A 6111-nucleotide genomic window follows, 5' to 3' on the forward strand; every position below is an offset into this window, starting at 1 on the left:
CAGCCATTTTGAAAGTAAGAAGCCTCACTGGATCACTCCAGGTACTGTTCACTAGATTGCTCCTACTGCTGGGTGTGTCTGAGATTAGCCAATAGCTAAGGGAAACTATGGTGGGTCAGATCCGGGTCATTAACACTTTTTTTTTTTTTCTGAATGGAGAACACCCATAGAACTAGAAATTATATTCAAGGGATTTCTTAAGTTGTTATTATTATTATTATTATTATTATTATTATTATTATTAGATATATCGTAATTGTTTGGAATTATTTTATTGTTGTATTGTTATTCATTTTATTGAGTATTAGCTATTTAACTATGGTTACCATATAAGCTATTTAAGCCTAAACCCTAGTTATATATTGGCTATTTAACTAGGGTTACCATATAGCTCCATGTACACGAGGATAGATTGGGACAGTTCAGGCTTTTCAACTCGCATCACAATACATTCTAATACGTTGTACCTTTCACAGCAGGACTACACTTACCAGAATGCATTGGGGTGTGAGTTGAAAAGCCTGTTCATGGAGTCATATGGTAACCCTATATTTAGGCCTCTCTTTGTATTAGTGCTCACACTATTAATATGTACCAGTGCTGGCCCTCCTGGCACAAAGTGACTAAACTAAACTAAACTACAAAAAAAAATTCTGGAGGAAAAGGATTTGTGAATTTTCCCAAGATTGTCTTAATCCATATTTTGGTAAACAATATCATAAATGTTCATTCAGTGTATGTTTTTTTTCTCTCTCTCTTATGGGCTAGCACTGAACTTTCAATTCCCACTCCTGCCGTGATATTTGTATCATCTTGCCTGGTGGCATTTTCACAGTGGTTTGGAAATCGCAGTGTCGTCTATTAATAACACTCAGAAGCTGAGCTGAGCTGCTGCATGTCATTCGGGCCCAGCATCCATTTAGATTAGAAAACCCACAGCAGCGAGTACATGCTCCTGACTGCCTTTAGAAAGTGACACTACCTGTCATGCAGCTCAGGGGTACAGTATGAGCTTAGCATCCAAATCTCCCGGGAGCACAGCAGCAGGGGAGAAACTGACGGGCAGTATTACTCACTCAAGTGAAAAGGTTTTTAAGGATTACTAATGTGGAAAGCACTCCAGAAGCAAAGAGAAAATACAGGCTTTTGGTTTAAAAAAAAGTTGTTTCCATTTGAAATCTTTTTCATTCTGGTTTCGCGCAACATCCCCACAGTATTTGCTAGTACAGATTATGCATGTCAACATTTTAGCATAAGAACATTTTATCAAGCTTAATGTCAATTGTGCAATTATGCTTTTCTGTATATGTAAATAATTCTGTATATATATATATAATTATTTTGAATTGTTTTATTTCTGATTTGTTAATGTTTTTTTATGGAGAATTCATTTTTAGGTCTCTCTGTGTATTAGTCCCTACACTGTTTGATGTACCAGTGCTAGCCTTGGAATAAATTTAAAATTACAATTATATATTAGAGAAAAAAACTAAAATGATAAACTAAACCCCTTTGAGGGGGAAGTGTTGATGGGATATCAGTGTACAGCCTCCTTTGGGAGACGTTGCCCTACCCCCGGGCTAACCTGTAATATATCATGCTGAGAGTGTTTCGACCAATCCGTTTGCTGCATTGTCATGATTTAACTGTGTTTCGACCAATCCGTTTGCTGCATTGTCATGATTTAACTGTGTTTCGACCAATCCGTTTGCTGCATTGTCATGATTTAACTGTGTTTCGACCAATCCGTTTGCTGCACTGTCACGGTTTGTGTCCATTGTTGTGCAGCAAGGACCAGGCCGGAGGTGCCTGCTCTCACTGTACACACACACTGCACAGTATCTTGTTCTGGGTGAATTCAATGCGTGAATACAGAATAAAGCCCATGAAGTCTGTGTGTGTGTGTGTGTGTGTGTGGCCACTGATAGGCACACTCCTCTCTGTTTGCAGAATGAAGATGAAGACTGATGGGTCTCCTTGTACAAGGCTCTGTTTAAGTTACCTTGAATATAAATCTTAGATTAAAACCATGGCAGATGTGACTGTATAGGCAAATAATGTGTGCATTAACTTTGTGCACTACACTAGGGATGTGCAAAGACAACGACGATGGCCAGCAGGAATATATATTGGGTTTGCCTTCCCTTCCCAAATGGGTCTTCAGTGGCATTGCAGTGGAACTTCCAACTGACAATGATAGCACAAGGCAGCGCTGGTATGAGTCATTAGTAGAATGGCATCACAGTGGTAATATTTTTATATTTTGGTATGCCAGTTGCATTACACTTCTGGAATAGAGGTGCATTAGTCATATTATATTCGCAGCTGAGAATGTAGTCTCTGTAATCGCTGTACTCAGGAAGTATAAAAACCAATAGTATTGAACTGTCAAAATGAGGAAAATAAGCAGAGATGAGCAAGAGGTCCGTGTGGGATACAATGGTCAATGAATGCGCTTCTGTATTCCTTGAAAACGGATAACATTTTACTGCTCCTAACACTGTACTTGCACATTAAAATCTTTGCAATATACTTGAGATGATTTGTCAAAAATGGAAAGTTTAACAGCACGTGGATGAAGGGAGCATGACCAGTGTTCGTAATACTTTCACTAATAACACATTTTAATTTCTTTCCAGCATTTCTTTCTGGTAATTATAGTAATTGTATTTAATTATGTGTGCTTCATTATCATCGATTGCCTTACGTCTTATGCTAGAAGTATCTTTTGACGTGTTACATAAATACACAATACATTGCATGGGAAATTGCCCAACTCTATCAGTGCTAAGATAATATCCACGAGAGCTCAGCTGATGGTAACGTGTATTTAACTCTCTGTGCTCTTCTGACGGTTTATCCCAGTAGTACTCTGTGCTCCTGACTCTTCTGAGAACGACTCCAGCAGCCTTTCGGAATATGCAGAACAGGGAAGTCAGGAAGTCACAAGGTCAGCACAGACATCATGTGAGACTACGGATTTAACAAAATCACACGGCTTTACCGAAATCTCTGTCTTTTATTACCACGCTTTCTTTTCTTCTCTTTTCTAAAGTAACTTTTTTAAAGCCTTAAAAAAATGTACCACCTTTTCCACCAGTCCCCATATTTCACACCTCTACCCCACTCCAGATGGGGTCTGCTTATATGGCGGGCAGTGTTTTGTGATGCGCTGCCGCTACGGATTCTGTTCTGCCCCCTGCTGGTGAGATGAGAGGAGGTTAAAAGCTCTAAAACCACGAATGCAGACAAGCCCGGCTCTTTTTGCATTGGGGTTAAGACGGGGTCGCCGGTTCACGCCAGCCTCCATCCTGTTACACTTATTCATACTCATACCTTCCTTTTCTCTAACCTTAAGGCCAATAAAATATAGCTATGTTTTTTTTTTGTACTTTAACAGCAACAATGGGTTGAAGTTATGAAACATCAACCAGCATTTTATTTTGTGCAGCACAGGAATACATCTAAGTCATTTTAAACAAGCAGAGAAGTTTGCTGCAGGCAAGACTATAGTTATGTGGAGCGGCAGTTGAATTTATGATGACAGCACAGTAACTTGCATCGTCCCCAATAGAGAATGAACTGCCTGCAATGACGGTAATACATTCCACTGTAGTACAGCTGCTTCCATATTTAAATGTTTTATTACCGTAATCAGCAGTAACTCTCCCGTCGTTGTAAATGAGTCCCATCAATCACTTCCCTTTAAAGAGAAAGACGGTTTGCACTGAATTAGTCTGGCTTTTATCACAGCTGAGCTATGCAGTTGCACGTGTTAAAGTTCGATCAAATATACAGTATAAGAGATATATTGAACAGCAATTCATTCTAACTGCAAAAGACATTTAAAAAATGTAAACACCACTGATTACTGAAATAAACCAACCTTAATATTGTTCTATAAAAAGGTGCAGTGAGAACTTTGTGTTGAGATGACACACACACACACACACACACACACACACACACACTACACACACACTACACACTGTACACATACAAACACACACTGTACACACACACACACCATCACAGACACACACACACACTACACACACACGCACACACACACTGTACACATACAAACACACACTGTATACACACACACACACACACACACTGTACAGACACATACACACACACTGTACACACACACACTGTACACACACACACACACACACATTCACGCACACGCACACACTCATTTGTTCTGCCTTTTGTTAAAGTAAGCTCTTCTCTGTCACAGGCCTCTTCAAATCCACAAGATTAATATTTCATTCTCAGGTTGTTTGGCAGAATCCTAATCTTTATACATTTCCTCCTGCCTGTCTGTGACATTTCCTTTCCTGGCATAACTCAAATATACCCATCCTTTAGGATGATTTGCACCTTTCAATAGTGATGGCACTGCTCTTACGAATAACAATAGGCTTTCACAAAGAGAAATGGCTGGCAGAAGTAATGAGAAACACATCTCCCTGTTGAAATCTCTTAATGCAAGACATCACACAGGATTCCTATCTTTGTCCTATCAATTTGTCTTATTCACTTCCAAGAGACGGATCCAATTCTATCATTTCAAGTACTGGTACAACAAATGATGTGATAGGAAAGGTCTGATCATATATGTACTGCAGACAGACATTGATAGGGCAGGAAGAAATGTTATTGCATAACCCCAGAAAATATAGACCCTCATAATTTATTATAATTTTGATATTGATGTAGCAATAAACAACTTCAAGCATTCAATTATAATTTCAAGTCAAAAATAACATATGGGGAGCTTCAGAGTGGTGCATCCGGTAAAGGCACTCCGTGTGGAGAGCAGGATGCGCCCTATAGCCTGGACGTCGCCGGTTCGAATCCAGGCTATTCCATTTCCGACCGTGGACGAGAGTTTCCAGGTGGCTGCGCACAATTGGCTGAGTGTCGCCTAGGTCGGGGGTTAGGTTGGCCAAGGTGTCCTCGGCTCACCGCGCACCAGCGACCCCTGTAGTCTGGCCGGGCGCCTGCGGGCTTACCTGTAAGCTGCCCAGAGCTGCGTTGTCCTCCAACGCTGTAGCTCTGAGGCGGCTGCATGGTGGGCCTGCAGTGTGAAAAGAAGCGGTCGGCTGACGGCACACCCTTCGGAGGACAGCGTGGGTTCGTCTTCGCTGCTCCTGAGTCAGCACAGGGGTTGTAGCGGTGAGCTGAGCCTAAATAATAATTGGAAATTCTAAACTGGGAGAAAATAATACAAAAATAATTGGCGAATAATAATATATAATAATAAACAGCAATGAGCACATTAGTATTTTCAACTTCCTGGTATCCCGGTTCAGACATACAATAAGTGGAGAAATGATTCCCTTACAAAAATCTAGTATATACTGTATCTGTATCTTTGTATCTGCAGAGCTGTTCTCTGTATCTTTATCATAGAAGTGAATTAGAAGGAAATGTTCACCCTTTCCCATGTGCCGTGCAGATGATATCAAATATCCCTTTAACTTGGAGAGCGCTAGTCGAGGGCTCTGAGGTTTCTTGCTGTTGTTACCTTTGGAGTCCTGAAGCTGAATTCTGCGCAGGTCAACATTTCTTTGTTGGCGATATTAAAAGTTTTTTAATATCGCAGTTATTTTAACTCCATGGATGAACTCAGGTGCTGTCTATTCCAGCTCCTTCATCAAGCACCATCATTCTAAACCCTCCCTAGAACCTACCTCGAGGTAGTGCTAGGAGCGCTATGCCTTTGTCTATTTTGTATCTACAGTATAATGCTGTGCCAAATACAAGCAGCACATTTATACCCTGCACATGTGTACCCAGAGGGCTACTTTAGTATTAGAGAGTCAGCTTTCTCAATATTAGAGCAAGGCCATTACTGTCATGCTGACTAATGTCCTGTGGTACTTTGTTTTATCCTTTTTTGTGAGTATTCAAGGTTATATTTGTCAAAAGCGTCTCCTTGTAAAGCTAAAATGATAATATATATCTTGTGTATATAATACCTATTGACAGACTTTGTGCTGTGAAGGATTGACTGACTACGATGAAGCTTTTTTCTTCAGTTTAACACAATACACCCATTTATTAATGTTCTGCTTTTCACAGTTATGTCACGCTGAG

At 40.2% G+C, this 6111-nt stretch overlaps 1 long non-coding RNA gene across 1 annotated transcript in view; it reads right to left on the bottom strand.

Annotated features, from left to right (window-relative positions):
• The window catches only part of LOC131737677 (uncharacterized), a 36133-nt gene extending 30932 nt beyond the window's left edge, over positions 1-5201 (bottom strand). Inside the window, exons 1-2 of the long non-coding RNA XR_009329309.1 lie at positions 5025-5201; positions 3650-3703 (exon numbers count right to left, since the gene is read on the bottom strand). This is a non-coding gene — a long non-coding RNA (uncharacterized LOC131737677). The remainder of the gene's footprint in view (positions 1-3649; positions 3704-5024) is intronic.
• Positions 5202-6111: the final 910 nt, after the last annotated feature.

This window comes from Acipenser ruthenus, chromosome 8 (genome assembly GCF_902713425.1).
Source record: "Acipenser ruthenus chromosome 8, fAciRut3.2 maternal haplotype, whole genome shotgun sequence".
NCBI lineage: Eukaryota > Metazoa > Chordata > Actinopteri > Acipenseriformes > Acipenseridae > Acipenser > Acipenser ruthenus.